The following is a 16,675-nucleotide window of genomic DNA, read 5'->3' on the forward strand; positions in this document are numbered from 1 at the left end:
AAGGAAGCATTACACAATTCAATAGTTAAAATAAGTTTTATATTTCTTCCACATCGTTGTCATATTTCTAAGAAAACACTAACATAAAGTTGTTAAATTTCAAACAGGAAAAAAAAAATGAACCAAGGCTATCAGCATAATATTCCTGAAATATAATCAGGCAATGTGAAATGCTGCTCGCAACCTTTACTATTTACTCTCAAGAGCAATTAATAAGTGTGTGATCACCCAGACACACAGAAATATGCACAAGTGTTTTGTTGTTTGTTTTCAGCACTATCTGTAGTGATGAAAGTTAGAAATTGAAAAATGCTCAGAGTAAGCTTTGTTAAAAAGCAATTAAGCTAAAGCAATATGCTCACATATTAGTGATTAAAACCGATTATTTTGAAACCTATTTAATGACATTTTAAAATGGGCCCACTGTAATATGAAGGGACACATAGTAGGAAGGAAGTCGCACATGTTGAACGTTAAGTTATGTAACACAATTGTATACACAAGTAAGAAGAAATGTGTGAAAAAATTATTCACTGTGGTTATTTTTGTGGAAAGTTTTATTTCCTTCCTGAGAGTCCCTAAGATTTTGAAGTTGTCATAATGAGGAAGGATGGGGAGATACTATTTTTACAATCAGACAAAGACTTTATTTTACAAGCCAAAAAAAAAAAAAGCCCACATTTGATTGCAAATAAATACATATTATTCCTGTTTGTCAGTCATCAGTATATTAGCACACAGAAGAAACCTGAAGACTAAATCTTGTATTATTAAAAGAGACAAAGAGATTTTCTTGAAAATATGTTTCTCTTGGCTGGGCATAGTGGTATACACCTTTAATCTCAGCACTCGGGAGGAAGAAGCAATCTGTGAGTTCAAGGCCAGCCTGGTTTATATATTGAGAGCCCAGATAGCCAGGGCTATACAGAGATACCTCGTCTCAGAGCAAAACAAAATAAAACAAAACAACTCCCTCAAAACAAACAAGAAAAGAAATCATAATAATCTAATTCCAAGAGGTTTAATAAAGTTGGAGGAGACTGGAGAGAGAAGTGGGCACAAGGAACTCTAGTCTCTGAGGCAGGGGTCTGGCTGGGTTCAGGGAAAGGTTTTGGTAAAAATGATAGAGAGCAGAGCTGAGTCTCATGCCTGTTGCCTTTAATCCCAATACTCCAGGGGGCAGAGGTGCTTGGATCAGCTTGGACTACGTAGTGAGTTCTAGGCAAAAGAAGGCTACATAGTGAGATCCATTTAATAAGGAAAGAAAGGAAAGGAAAACAATGGAAAGGAAAGGAAAGGAAAACAATGGAAAGGAAAGAAAAGGAAAGGAAAAGAGTTACTAAAAGCCATTAAAGATGTATTACTGATGTGAATACAACAGCAATCTGTAAGAATACAAATTCCCATTTGTTCCCATTTGTCTGAGATGCTTGGTAAGTGTTTTCAAAGCACTCCATAATGCTTCACAATTTTAGCAACAAATAACCACACCTTTCTTTGACATTTGAGGTTTTCCATTTTAACCACTGCTCTTTATTTGATACCATGATGCGGTTGACACTGCCAACAGGAGTGTCCTCCAGAGCTCTACCTGGAGCACTGTGGTTGTGTCATATATAAGCTCTCTGGACTACAAGCTACTTGTCAGCAACGGAGCACAGAACACAAGCTTAACCAAACTTTTAATTCCTCTAGTCCCGCCCTCCCATCCTCACTAGGTAGGAAGACAAAGAATAATGAAGAATCAGTCTGTCTTCACTCTTAGACAAGCATCTGGGAGCCTGCCTGGTCTCAGAAAGTCCTGGTATAAGCGTCTTTATGTGTCCATATTTGCAGGGTTTTCTGGCCATTAAAAATACGAGTGGGTGGACCTCAGAAAGAAAAAAAAAACCTCTCAGGGCAGTCCCGGGCTTCCCTTGGATATTCTGCTCTGGAGTGTTCTAGACTAGGGTGCATTTCCCCAACAGCCAATGCTGCTGATGGGGAACCCCAACTGCAGACCTGATTTGAGATCTTCACTTCAAAAGCTTCTCCTCCCATCTACTGCTGGCTTAAATTATTTTCATAATAGTCAATTCTGGCCATTTTTCTTGTTTCTAATCCCTGTCATTATAAATATCACTGAAATAAACACTGACACACATATATGTAGGCCAGCACTGTAAGGTTCAGTTATGACTTCCTTATTCCCAGAAACAAACGGCAAAAGTTAGAAACCTAAATTTAATTTTATAATACGTGCAACCTAGCTACGCCTCTGGAAAGTTGCTCCATCTGTCTCTCTGTTTGCAACACATGAGGGTCAGTCCCACGGGAAACTCCATGGTAAGTCATGATGTCCTCTAATCTCTCTGGAGACTGTGGACCAACCACCACAAAGCAACTCAAGAAGACAGGTGACCAAACTTGGAGGGTTTTTTGTTTTTGATTTTAGTTGAACCAACATTTTTCTCCTCATAAAATATATTTACCAAGAAGGGAATAAAACTTATAAGCACTACAGAGTGGCTATAAAGGAACACCCATATGGCTATCAACCAAATTAAGAACACTTGTCAACACCCTGGAAACGCCCACGCCCTGAGTTCAGCTGACACACTCCTCCAGCCTCTGCAGAGGCTGTTCGCTAGGATTTTTATCAGCCTGGAGAAGCGTTAAAACTTTTTCCAAAAATAGCCTTTACTGTGTACCACATGGCACTTTATTGGTATTTAATCCAAAGGCTGCTACTATTTAAAAAGATGTTTCTACTGGTCACAGAAAAGAACTACTTTCCAGAACATAAAAGGCATGTGTGTTCTAGAGGAGAGCTTGCTTTTGGAGTTTCCAATAATTCAATTTACTTTTTTGTAATTATTTCTAAAAGAATACTTTAAGTATTTTATACCCCCCTCCCTTTTGAATTATATACTTGGATCTTCTAGCTATTGTTTTCAGCATTTTTTCCTATCAACTTCAATGAGTAGTCTTATAAAATTGGATCTTAATGCTTTATAAACATACATATCTGTGATGAGTACCTTGCCTAGTCAATTAAAAAAAAAGGGGGGGGGTAGGCTTTTGAAAGTATGTTTATTAGCCAAAATGGTTTGCTTGTTTATGACAGGAACTCACTGCATTGCCCAGGATGGCCTCAAACCTCCCATCCCCTTTTGACCTCCCGAGGAATGTGATGGCTGGCTTGTGCACAGTTATGCCATCCTTCCAAGTTCTCCTTCTCACTAGAATTCCTATATTTCCTCCATATAGCGCTCTTATGGGTCCTTCAAGAATTCTACCTCAATTTTAAAGAAGACTTAGAATTTCTTAGTGAAATAGGATATACTGACCATTTACTTTATGGTTTTTAAAATGACCTTCAAATAATTTAAATAGATAATTCCATATGTAGAAAATATGCACAGCTTACACAAAACAGTGAGACTGTTGTAATAAACCCTTTGTTCTTTGGCCGAAGCATTTTAAAGACCATCTCAAACACAATATCACGCCACATATAACTTCTTACTACATCACATGCTGAGGAGAGAGTGTAAAAAAGTAATCAACATCCCCAACACACTAGCAACAAGTCTTCCAGAAAAATGTCTACTCATGGCCAGTGGTGGCTGGTTTCAGTTTTTATGTGTGTGTGTGTGTGATGTATGTGTGAGCGCATATGAGCCACAGTATGTGAGGGAGACTCAGTTCTCTTGTTGCCCCTGAATGCGGGGGTTCCAAACTTGGGTCATCAGGCTGTCACGGCAAGTGTTTTTACCTTTCGGGTCAGCTTATGGGCCCTGTTTTTCTTTGTTTGGTTTTGTTACTCTTTAATGACTTTTCAGAATTGAGGTTTTGCCACCAAATTTAAATGAGATCAACACGCAGAATGTAACTGGTGTGTCCTTTGTGTTCTTTCACTCTTTTCTAGTCTAGTAGTCCAGGCCCATTTAAAAAAATTTTTTTTATCTTTTAATTTTTTGTCATTTAAGACTTTCTTCTTAAAGAATATCCAACTTCCTGGATTTGGCAGATGGTTTCAGGGTTTCAGGTATTTCCAACTAAATCTAGCCTTTACCAAATTCTCAGACTCCCCAGTGTGGGCTTTTCTCTCACCTTGTCTATACACAAGCACACACACACACACACACACACACACACACACACACACACACACAGAGAGAGAGAGAGAGAGAGAGAGAGAGAGAGAGAGAGAGAGAGAGAGACACACCCCTGTGAACATAGAATAAAATATCTATCCCTATGTTTTCACATTTTAATTTTTGTGGCGCTGGAAGAAGCCAGGGCCTTGTGTGTTTTGTGCTTTCTGCCTCTGGTTCTACTGCCTGCTCTGAGCTAATAGTTTTGACAGTTGTTGGTAATAGTTGCCCTCATCCATTAGTACAATGGCCCTTCTAACACTCCGCACCTAAGCATTCAGTGACCCCCAGCCCCTCCTGGCAGTCTGTGTAGAGATGGAGGTTGGAGAGGAACTTCCAATCCTGGGTGCAGGTTACATACAGAACGTGTCTCTCTAACAAGGAGTACGTCCACACTAAGGCTTACTTTTGTGATTACTCAGGATTTAGTTAAATTGGTCCATTTTTTTTAAAAATCATGAAAATGTCAGCGTTTTATTTCTGCAAACCATCATTTTGCATTTGAGGGAAATAACCTTGAAAAGTCTGCACACATGATATAATGACTCAAATTTAAGCAGAAGTCATTACATTTCCTGTTTCTCTTTATGAAAAACAACATATTCACCTCTTTCCAAATGCTGGCGCCTTATGTTCCTTACAGTAGCAGAAATGAAACTTCCTGGCTGGGTATTTTTTTTTTTAGGTCGTTAGACATTTGATTTGGTTAAGGAAAAAAAAAAACAACTAGAAGGCTTATTGCGAATGGTTTCTCCTGCTACAAAAATGTCCCCTTTATGTTAACGGGAGGCTAGACTTGCAGCAATTTTAATCACAAAATCAAGGGCCTGGAGAGATGGTTCAGGGGTTAAGAATACTGGTTGCTCTTCCAGAGGACCAAGGTTCAATTCCAAGCACCCACATGACAGCTGACAACTGTAACTCTAGTTCCTGGGGATCTAGAACCCTCAAACAAAAAGATGTACGTATAGGCAAAACACTGATGTACAGATACACATAAAAATAAACAAATCTTTAAAAAACAAACAAACAGAAACATTCAAGCTGTATTTATAATTCCTTACTGTCTAAAGACTTAAGTCCAAACTTAAGTTACTCCCCTTTTTTCCTCCGCCTCCTCCTTCCTGATTCGAGGTCACCTCCCTATGCACCCAGGTGTGTCTAAAACTCCTTTTCCTCCTCCCTTAGAGTCCCAAGCACTGGGGTCACAGAAATGTGCCACCACACCAAGCTCAAATTATACACATGTATCTCACACAGTTTTATTTCTTTCACTCATCAGTTAATATATTTTGTAGCTTGTCACCTGCCTGCTTTGACCTACACTCATCTCTGCCATCTGCTCCTTTCGTATTCCTTTCTCCCAATAGCTATTGTAGCTTTCTGGTCTTCTTTGCTATCAAGCCCAAACCTAATTAAGCCCATAAGCAGTCTTGTGTTGATAACCCTCTGCAAAACTTCCTGCTCTCAAATCTAAAAAAGAAACATCATAATTTGGAACGTATTTTTTCTTTTGTTTCTTACATTGGATCTGTTTTGGCTTGTCTTACAGAACCATAGGCATAGGTATTTTTTCAACGGCATGACAAATGATGTGATCTTACAAGTGCAGTAGTTGGCTGCACTTTCATGTCTTCTGAAATGGAGAGCATTTAAAGTGACTTAAAAATCCTCTCATCAGGACAAGAGTCCATGTTTCTAGCTTCGATGTTCCCTAACTTTGCCTTTACAGAACATAGGACAAAGGGTGATGTACCCTATCTGAGCTTAGGACTCATGTTTTTTCTTGATTTCACTGTTGTGTGCTTAAGTTCATATTAGTTCCATGAAGGATGAGAGACTCGCCATCTCAAATGAGAATTTTCTGATCCAGAAACTGAGCAACACAAGTTCACAAGAACCACTAAGATGACCCAACCTAATTGATACAAAACAGAATTAGAAGCAGAACGGTTTTTTTAATCAACTAAATTTGGGGTGGGATTAATGCAGGGTGAACATTTCTAGACACAAAGGGAATCTGCAAACTGTTAATGGTGAATCTTGTTTGCAAGGCAGCTCAGCACCCTAGGGAAACGAACCATGCTCTGAACATCAGTGACAACTCCATTGCATGACAGTTGTAAATTCAAGTGAAAAACCCAATTGTGTGAACATAGGCTAGGCAGAGCTAGAACTTATTAATGAAACAGAGAGTGGCTGTGGTTTGACCACAAGGATATGACTAAACCTTACGTTTCCAGACTTCCATCAGAGCTAATTTTACATAAATGTAACTTTATCATGTGTTGATCATATAAGAGCCTAAAATAGAATTTGTCAAAGAACAAAGTCCGATGCTGGGAGTCACATGGAAATACAGAAGGTGAAGCGACTGTAAATCCCACAGAAACACTGCAAGGGAAGAGGGTTGTGATAGCTAGGCGCATTGCATGTCCTCTCGCTAAAGACAAGGACCCATGACCTCACTCAACATTGGGAAGAAGTTGGGAAGAAATTTAGAGAGGACACATTATCTATGCTGCTTAAGATTAAGGTCGTGGAGTTAAAGTCAGTCTGTCTCCTCTGTGTGATACCCTTACCATACACGTGTATTATATTGAACCAGTATCACTTACAATACATGTGTATGATGTTGAACCAGTATTGCTTTACCATAAGCATGTATGATGTGGACCCAGTCACTCAGGCTCAGTGTTCACATCTGTAGAATGAAAATAACAACAGGACCTTTTTGAAAACGTGATTAATATTAACCAGTACTTTTGAAGATAAAAGGTCCAGGGTGGTAGCACATGCATAGCTAGTGCTCAATGAATTTTAGTTAATATCAATACTGAGAGCACTGGGATTATAAAATGAGTTACCTAGGATATAGAAATGGAAAGCTCTCTATCTCTCTACATAATGTATATATAAAATATATACATATATATGTATATACATACATACATACATATTCACAGGAAATATGGCAGACATTTGTGACACTTCAATTACCTACAAACACAGAATAATGCTTTCTATATCCCTTAAAACTTGAATAACTTTGTGTTTTTTAAAATACCCAGAGCTACTAACCAAGTAATATTCCTATATTATATTTGATAAATCTTTATTTTATAGCTATAATATATACTTTCCCTGTCCAAAGCATTATTTTATGATGAGATAAATTTAGGTGTGTGAAAAATTTTTAAGGCTTTCATTAGTTTTAATTACATGTATATCTGTGTGGGTCTATGCATGTGAGTATAGGTGCCCATGGAGACCAGAAGTGTTGGACCCTCCTGGAACTGGAGATACAGGGGTCTGTGAGTTCCAGACATACCTAAACTGGAGACTTTTTAAAATATGAGATTAAGGCTCATCTTTATAATATAGGTACTAACTAAAACTTAAGAGTACAGATTTTTATGCCTCAAACTCTTCTATGTGCCACGTTTAAATTGTTACATGTGAAATTCTTCTCAGTTATTACTTAGCCTTCCTGAACAGAATGCTAGAATTTCTTAGGTACAAGAAACTGAACTTTCTTTTTTTGATTGAACATAAATCAAAAGTTCAGGCTGCAGTCAGTCACCATTTTTCATCTCTTTATACATTCTGCACCTGCCAGGACTGTCCACAATTATCCTTTCCTCCTAATGGCACAGCAGGTAATTCTAACTCCCACTGCAATTCTATTTAATAAAACAGACCTGGTATAATCATCTAAACTGGATAATATGCCGATCTTCCTCAATTATCTCATTGTTATGAGGTAATAGAGGGGAATTCACATTGGTCAAGGCATCTGTCTTTATGGCCTGTTGCTGATAATCATCTTTCCTTTTTCTTTTCTTTCTTTCTTTTTTATACAATGAGTTCCGGCATAATAATAGGCATTACTAGGCATTAATCATCTACATAGAAAAGAAGCATTTTAATTAAGGTTGAGGGTCTGCTACTGTAGTGGAGAGAATCTAATTCAAAGTCTGAATGAGCTCTGGGTTCTGGGCATGGAGTGAAATGAATGGGCAGACACCATACATAGGTGCAAGAAGAGTTGTGGGTCATTTGGTGCCTAGTGGGCAAGTCATGTTTGACACACACGAAAGATTCTCCAGTTTCCAGAGGATGCAGCAAGTGAGAGCAATGCCAAGCGAGAGCAATGCAAGGTACAGATTCAGCTAGGGCGAGGGAGCCATTGCAATAGAGAAGGAAAAAGACACAGAGGTAGACCAGAAGTACAGTTTTGAAAAGAACAAGGAGCCAAGCAAGAATAAGTGAACGGAGCAGCACAAGGAGGGCACACTGTGTAGGAGGGACCATATCCATAAAGTGCAGTAGTGGCAGGGGGAAGCCACTCCACTTCTGAGTCAAGCAAATTGATCAGATTTATAGTTTGCATTCAGTATCTGATGAGATAATGACCCAGGCCCCAATTGCCACCAAAATAATGTAGAAAGAGAGGGTGAGCTGTTGAGGATTTAGAGGCATCCTACTATAGTATCTGGCAGAGTAGATGTCTAGGTGGGAGGAGTTATGGTTGATGGGCAAGTACCCAGCTTGAATTCTTGGGTATGGGGAGGAACTTTAACCATAGAGACACAGAAGGGGAAGAGGACTGACCTGCTGAGTTTGAACATGTTGACGATTTATTAGTAGGATAAATAAATCTGCTCAAAGAAAAAGATCTGATGGTCTTAAAACAGAGCGCTAGGGGGCCACACTGGGGGACCCCAAATTAGAGATGCTATGGAGGTTCTTCAAGACAGCTGAATGAAAAGTAGAGTGGTCTGAGCTTGTGAGAACCAAGGAAGGAAAAGCCTTCAAGTAGAGGCCAACAGAGTCAGGTACTGTGGACGTCTAGCTGGTGAGAAACTGGACTGTGCCATCTTTGTTTCTGGCAATGAAGGTTTCCTTATGATTCTGGCAGGATGCTCTGCTGCAGCAAAGTGAACATTTATGCTTATGAGAACAATCCCCCTTTGCTGTTTTCATACCCTGCCCCCTCATCTCAACATAATGGCTCTTATTCCCAATTGCTTTTTTAAAAAGTCCTTGGTGGAGAAATGGAGGTTTCTGACTATTGTAAATGAGCTATCTCATTCAGTAAGCAGCTGTCTGCTAGGTTGGTTTTTGTTTTTGTTTTTCAATAAGGAATTTCTTACAAGGGTATGGAAAGCACTGAATTCATCCTAGGCCCAAGGAGTCAGAGAATACAGATCTTAGTTTCAGTGATGTGAGAATCCTTTTTTCTATCACTCTCTCATAATAGGCATCTACTATTTGGATAGTACTGCATTTTGGTACTTTGGGAACATAAATTAGAAATAAGGTACGATCCTGCCTAATCCCAGCCTGTGGTAAAAGATATTGCAAGCTGGTGAAAGAGACAGACATGCAATTAACCAACCTTAACATAAGGTGAGCTGAAAGAAATGTTCATAAGGGTACAAGCCACATTTTATGGAGACCAAAAGTAATTCTCCATCTCTCATGAAGTGCAGGAAATGACCTTTAAAAACAGATACAATTGGGGAGTTCATTGCACCCTAATTACCTGCCTACTCTCCCGACCATAAACTTTTATGCAAGATCTGTTCTCTGTTCATTGCATTCATCCGCATTCATTTTAACAGGCATCCAAACGACCCATACGCAAAAAACTTAACAAGCGTAAGTGGTGAGTGGAGAGCTCAGCTCCACCCTTGGCTTTGTTTTGATTCCTTCATTAGACCGAACTTTAATGATATTTAATAATGCCGCTTTGACTCTTTTGATTAGCAATGCCAATATTCTTAACATCAAATGCATGGCCTCATGGATTATGGGAGCCCCAAGCTTCCTTCTCCCAAAGCAGATAAACTGGGACACCTCAATATATGGAATAGCTTCTGAGGAATACTTTTGAATATTTTGATCTAAGTAACATGGTGACATTATTGCAGCTCAAACGCCCTTTAAAGTTCTTTGCAAAAGCAATAGCCTTTAGAGGGTCCGCCTCATGCTGCAGGCCCACACAGATTTCCTATTGGTGCAGCACTGCTATTTATAATCAGGGCCATTTGGGAAAAAGAAAATCTAAGGCAGGTTAACTGAAACCAGAATGACCTACAATATAAGGTAGGTCATGCTCTCTCTCTCTCTTTTTTTTTTCTTTCTTTCTTTCTTGTGTCCTTTGGGGACACTTTGGTAACATTTAGTCAGGGAAGAGGCTGTCTAAGCGTTATAGTGGCATCTTGAGCAGGTGGGTAAGGCACAGGTTCTGGAGTCAGCGTGCTTGGCTCTGAACGCCATCTCTACTAGCCCTGTTTGTTTTGGGTCCTTGGAGCAGTTGTTTATCCTCTGAGATTCATCTTTGAAATAATTGCATGACAATGCTGCTTATAAAAACTTATGCTAGTGTTTGGCACAGAGTCTTCAAGCAGTGGTAGCCATTACAGCAATAATTGTTGCTGTAATCATCTGGACCAAAATGCCCTGCGTTGCTGTTTAAAGCCCAACACATCACCCATCGTGGGTAACATAAATCTAAGGCTCCTCCTCTCTTACTGCATTCCAGTCAGTCTACTGACTGAGCAAAAGTTGTACTTGATATTTTTCAGCTGGGCTCTGAGAGGCAAGCTGGGACACTGCTAATGGAAAGTACTGGCCCATCGAGATAAGGAGAGAGTAAACAGTATCTGTGTAGTACAAATATGACTTTATGCCCTAAGATAATGGCAAATTCCACAGCAGCAAGGGTCTGGGGATTGTTTATGTGAGTTTGTGTGTGTGCACACTTAGCCCATGTATGTTGTATTATATAGTTTAACCTTTGTAGACAAAGATTAACACAAGGACAGAAGAGACATATTTGTCTTTCTTACATCTCTTGTTTCCTGTTTTTCCTGTATTAGACATCAGCATACTTGTGGAATTCATGACTTTTATTAGTATCCTAATAATTTTAATAACCTGCAGATATCAATTGTTCATAGCTCATTTATTTTCTAATGCCTTCTTAGAGTTAGTACTGTGTACTTTTAGGATAAAAAGAAGATATAAATTGTATTGCCATTGGTTTATGCTTTGCTGTTGAATGTTTTAACATAATTTTGAATCCTTGAGGCTTTTGACTGACTGTCTTGCTCTTAAGAATGACAGGCATTTGGGCTCCTTGGCCTAGTGTCTAAGGCTATGCTTTTCAACCCAGATGACGTCCTGAGGGTGGAGCTAATGTTGCAAATCTTACCTCCAGTTGTCTTTTAGAAACTGTGGTGAGATTGCAGGCATCTATATGGGGATTATATATCCCCACTCTTGACTATTTATTGTTTACAGGACAGTGATACTTGTATTTGTCTTAAGAATTCCTTATCTTCAGTAGGCCTACACAACATAGAAAATAAAACCTTAAAAAAAAATCATTGTGAATGAGGCTAACATAGAGACAGCTGAACAACAAACAGCTCCATCCATTGTGCCACTAGCAGACTGGCAGTACCACTCAACCACGTCACGGTGCCAAAAGCTCTGAGCAAAGGTCAATGGAAAAGCCAACCTGGCCTCCAATGTATAGTAGTGGTCACAGTTGCCCTCTTAGAGAGTTAAAGTAGGAGGGTAAGATGGCAAGTGCTCCTTAATGTCAAAGGAACAAAGTTCTAGACTGAGTTCCAGACCAATTAATTCTCTCAGAAGACCTTGATTGGTAGAGCAAAAACAAATGCCGTGGCTCAGTGTGTTTGCTCTGAGGAGTCTGTCATACCAAATGCTGAGCTGAAGACAACAGCATATTCCTGAAAGTATTGACAGCCCCTACAGATGATAGGAATGAATAGAGAGATGACCGGGTAGACAGTGGCTCTGCCGTGGTTACATTTTTTGCTTTAGCGTTAGCTTTTGTTTCAAACATGTTTTCTATCTTTTTTATTCTCTGAAAACATCACATGTGTGTATAGCAAGCTTTGAGCCGTTTTCATCCCTCTCTATGGTTCTCTCTCATTAGCCCTCTCTCCTTCTGAAACCCTCTTGTCCTCAAACAAACCCCTCTTACTTTAATTGTGTGTGCGGAAGAGACCCATTGGGTTTAATTAGAGCTGCTTTAAGGAGTATGGAGGGGGGATTACTTGCTGGAACACAGGCAACTTAGCAGTGGCTATACTACTGAAGAAAAAAAAAAGGCGACCTTTCTCCAGCATCCATTAACTGCCCATAGTACTGCGTGAACGGGAAGGCCACACGAGCCTCAGAGTTCTGTGTCCTCTTCCCCCTGGCCCACGCATGATAAAATGGTGATGGGCCCAGTCTCAGGAAGGCAAGAACAAATGCAGTGATACCATGAATGCAATCACCGTGTCATATGCAGGAGACTGTGTCTCAACACACCTCTCTAAACTCTGGCTCTAAATTTCTTTTTCCCTGTTTCCTCTTCCAGGCGACCTCCGACCTGGAAGGGGGTGATATACGTATTCCATTCAGGATCAAGCATTCCCTGTCATTCACTCTTCACTCCCTGCGAGTCCCTGCATTAACCACACCCAAACCCACAGAAGCAAAAACCACAGAAGCTTCTCTGAGAACGACTAGGGTCAGCATTAATCTATGGGTGTTAATATGGATGGCATTTAAAACATTAAACTGCGTTTACTTGTTCATTTTGCTCATATGCACACACATGTGCATGCACACGCACACATTTGAAGGTCAAAGGACAACTTGCAAAAGTCAGTCCTTTCTTTCCTTCCACCATATAGGCCTGAGGGTCAAATCCCGGTCCTCAGGTGGCATGTACCTCTATCCATGGAACCATCTTATTAGCCCATAAACATAAGTATTCAGAAAACAGTTTGACCCCATGCCCAATTATGTACTACAGCTCTTGAATATTTTCAAACAGATTTTATTGGCCTCAGTTCTGGGAAGTTCTTTGAGCCTACATACCCAGGTTTATCCCCTTCAGTGTTTAAGAGACAGGGTCTTACTCCTCAGTCTTTCTCAGGGGTCAAAGTTAGCTTCTCTGCCTCTCGGCGCTCATCCAGGCTAGATTTAGGAGATAGATGCTCACAGCTCACTCTCTCCATCTCTTCCCCTCATAGGTCTTGTACTTGTTTGACCTGCACTGGACTCTCAATACTCCATTCCCCTTCCCCAGCCCCAGCACAGGCAGCTACTCTCTCCCCTGCTGTGGGTAGCTGCTGACTTGGATACCACACCACTGTAGCAAGAGAAACAGTGGCCAGAACAGTAGCGGTACAAACTCGATGCAAAGTTATGTCTCTCTCAAGCAAGCGTAAGCAGCCATGGACTCCAGGGATCTTCAGTGTGGCTCTGCTGTCCTGATGTAGTCCATGGCAGCAATTCCAGCTTTGGTGACCGCATCCATGTGGCACCCAGGAAAAGGAACAGGATTCACAGACCCCTTTTTCATTCACTTCCCATTGGTCATAGTCTAGGCACAGCCACATCTAGATGCTGAAGGGGCTAAGAATACACTCTTCCTTGTCTTGGTCATATGCCTGACTAAAACCTCCATCATTTTAGAAGCAGAAGAAAACAGACCTAGTAATCTGAAGATTTTCCTTCTTGTTACAGAAGTTCCCAGAAAACTTAATTCATTTTGCCTCAATGCCCAGAAGCCAGGCTCATAGAGAAGAGATGTTAACTAAACCAGGCACTCTTAGGGAGAAAAGTTAGGATCCTCTGTAACTATAGTGATTGAATGACTTGCTTTGCTAGGAACCCCCATGATAGTTCTTTTTCTTTTTAAAGCAGTACTAATCACAGACTGGTTTTGGGGTTGGCACCACCATCTTTTTAGATCTTTGAAAACCCTAAGTAATAAATGTAAAGTCTGAGATACTTAAAAAACGGGAAAGCGTGTGCCAGAGAGGACGCTCCTCCCATTGACAGGGCTAAATGCCCTTTAGTGAGAACACTTTCCTAATTTTTTTTTTTAACTAAAGAGTTATCTGTAAAAAGGACACCCTTAGTCTGTCCTTCCCACAGACCCCTCCAAGCTTTGACACGAAGCAGCTCGAGCGTGTGGGCGCTGCAGTTCTGCTCCCTCACGTCTTATCTGTTGTTTATCCAGTCACTTCCACCTGGCTCCTTCAGTTTCCCCCTTTGCTCTCCCAGAAGCACAAAAGGCCCAGGGAGCGTGTTTACTGTCTGCCCCACCCTTCCATTTAATAACACTGCCGTGTTCCCACTGCTTCTGCTTTGCTTCACTCTCCCCCAGCCAAATCACGTCTTTCTTCAAGTGCTGAGTCTTCAGAGCCAAGACATGGCTGCCTATCATCTGAATTCCTTCCAGAAAGGCAGGATGGTCTCACCGTGGTCATGGGCGGTGCCTCATCCCAACAGCTCTGTCTGCTTCCACCAGGCCTGTGAGGGCTGTGGAGTCCAAGGCATTTGCACAGTGCCTTCTAGGAGCTCTAGTTGGAATTTTCCAGGGGAGCTGGGAAGGGGAGTCTCCTGTAATCCCTTATCCACTACCTACACCACTCGATCCTTTGTTCTTTGCCATCACGGTCTACTTTGAATCTCTAATTAATGTATTCAAAGCATGATTTTTTTTTTTTTGCATTTGCTGTCATCTGAACAACCTCTATAGCAGTGGTCCTCTCTACCGTCCTAACTCTGCTACCTTTTGATACAGTTCTTCATTGTCATGGCGACTCCTCCAACCATAAAATTATCTTTGTTGCTACTTTATAACTGTAATGTTGCTACTGTTAGGAACCATAGTGTAAATATTTAATATATAGGGTGTCTGGTATACAACTCCCAAAGGGGTCATGGCCCACACGTGGAGGACCACTGCTCTAAGGATGAGCATTCTTACTATCAAGTGTGTTTAAGTACTCTGGCCTGGTTCAACCTCTCGAGAGCATCTACGTGTCACACAGCAAAGTCCTCCAGTCTCAACACTGTGGGATCTGGCTGCTAAGTTCAGTTCCAGCTTGCACAACACAATCTTTAGCAGCTGCACAGGGAAGAAAACAAGGCTGCTCGGCTACTCCCAGGAAATCCCAAGACGCATATTTTTAACACTTGCATTATTTCCATAAATTTGTATGTTTCACACAAAACGCACTGGCTCCAATTATGTAAAAATAAAACACAAAAATCTTCCTTATCTGTGGGTGAATGATCACACGATCAGCTTGTTTGCCTGTTGCCTACAGTGATTCTTCTGGCTTCTCTTTCTCACTTCGGATCCAAAAGTGTCCTTGCTTTACTCCAATCACGGCCATGGGAGGAAAGAGTTGCTCTTTAGCTGTCTCATTAGAGTTGGCTCCCAAATATTCTGTCTCCCTATTATGAACTCACACTGGAATTCTCCGTCTAGCTAGAATTTTTTTTTAAGACCTTACTTTCTTTCCATCAAGGAACCGCTAGTCTGGAATTCAACTGGGACAGCTTTTTCAGGTGGCTGAACTACCATCCAGGTCTGGTTTTCAGACTTCCACTCGTTGGAAGGTTTTTGTTGTTGTTGTTGTTGTTGTTCTTCTTGTTTTGTTTGTTTGTTTGTAGTGAGGAAGGCAGGCTGGACTCTGAGCAGACCAGCCATCAGTGCCAACAGCTCCTGTAGCTGAAGGATGCTTTGCTACACACACACACACACACACACACACACACACACACACACATACCTGCACCCTACCAGGTGCATGTACATCACAGTAGTTGAGAAGTAAATTCACTAGAGTAGTTTACACCAACTAAATTAAGCCCAGAAGCCAGGGCTATGAGAAAAGAGAGAACAAAAGTGTCCTTTATGACCCACCCATCTCAACGCAACAGTTTGGTGGGGAACATAGAAATCTATCTGCTAACTGCACAGTAGGCGAGGAAAGCCTGAGGGACCACACAGAGAAATCATGCCACTGAACCCAGAGTGCCCGTGCTGGGCTTGATTCTATTCCGGTTGGTCAAGAGAGACCTCTTGAGGTGCATGAACTTCTGATCTCATCCTTGGAGGTGGCCTAGCTCCCTCCCCATGCTGAGTGGTGGTTTATTACGAATCTGTGGACTGGAGGAACCAGCAGCCGAGGGAAGCCCTGAATGCTGAAACAGCTGCTAACAAGTTTTGACATCCATCCGTCTGAGGAGCGTTTTGTTTGTGGGCTGGTTTCACCTATGGGACAAGTGGAACTCTTCTCACTGAACTGAAGGCAGCAGAGGGGGAAGTGCAGACCCTCACTGAGCACTGAGAAAACACAGTCTCCGGAAGCTTGGCTTGTTCCCTGCCATGCCTGCTCAATGTCAGGACTGCTGACACAACAGGCAGGAGGCAGGTTTCCTCATCCGGATTTCACACTGTATGCAACTCCCTTGCTGGGATGCATAGTTAGGGCCAAATTACGGGGAGTTAGGCAGGGATAGAGACGAGCTCTGTTAAAAAAAAAAAAAAAGCGGTTCTGCCCATATGTATCTCTCTTTCCCAGAGACTACACTCCATCCTATGCGTTTGATTGTACATAGCCTATAGATGTATCTCAACAGAAAGGCTGAAGGGTAGGGGCCAAGCATATCATGATTCTTGTGTGAAGTTGTGCCTATAA

At 41.2% G+C, this 16,675-nt stretch overlaps 1 protein-coding gene across 1 annotated transcript in view; it reads right to left on the reverse strand.

Annotated features, from left to right (window-relative positions):
* RASGEF1B (RasGEF domain family member 1B) overlaps positions 1 to 16,675 on the reverse strand; it is a gene marked incomplete at its 3' end in the record, with an annotated part of 516,267 nt that overhangs the window by 129,835 nt on the left and 369,757 nt on the right. The window lies entirely within an intron of this gene.

This window comes from Acomys minous, assembly GCF_964271855.1.
Source record: "Acomys minous genome assembly, chromosome: 15".
NCBI classification, from domain to species: domain Eukaryota; kingdom Metazoa; phylum Chordata; class Mammalia; order Rodentia; family Muridae; genus Acomys; species Acomys minous.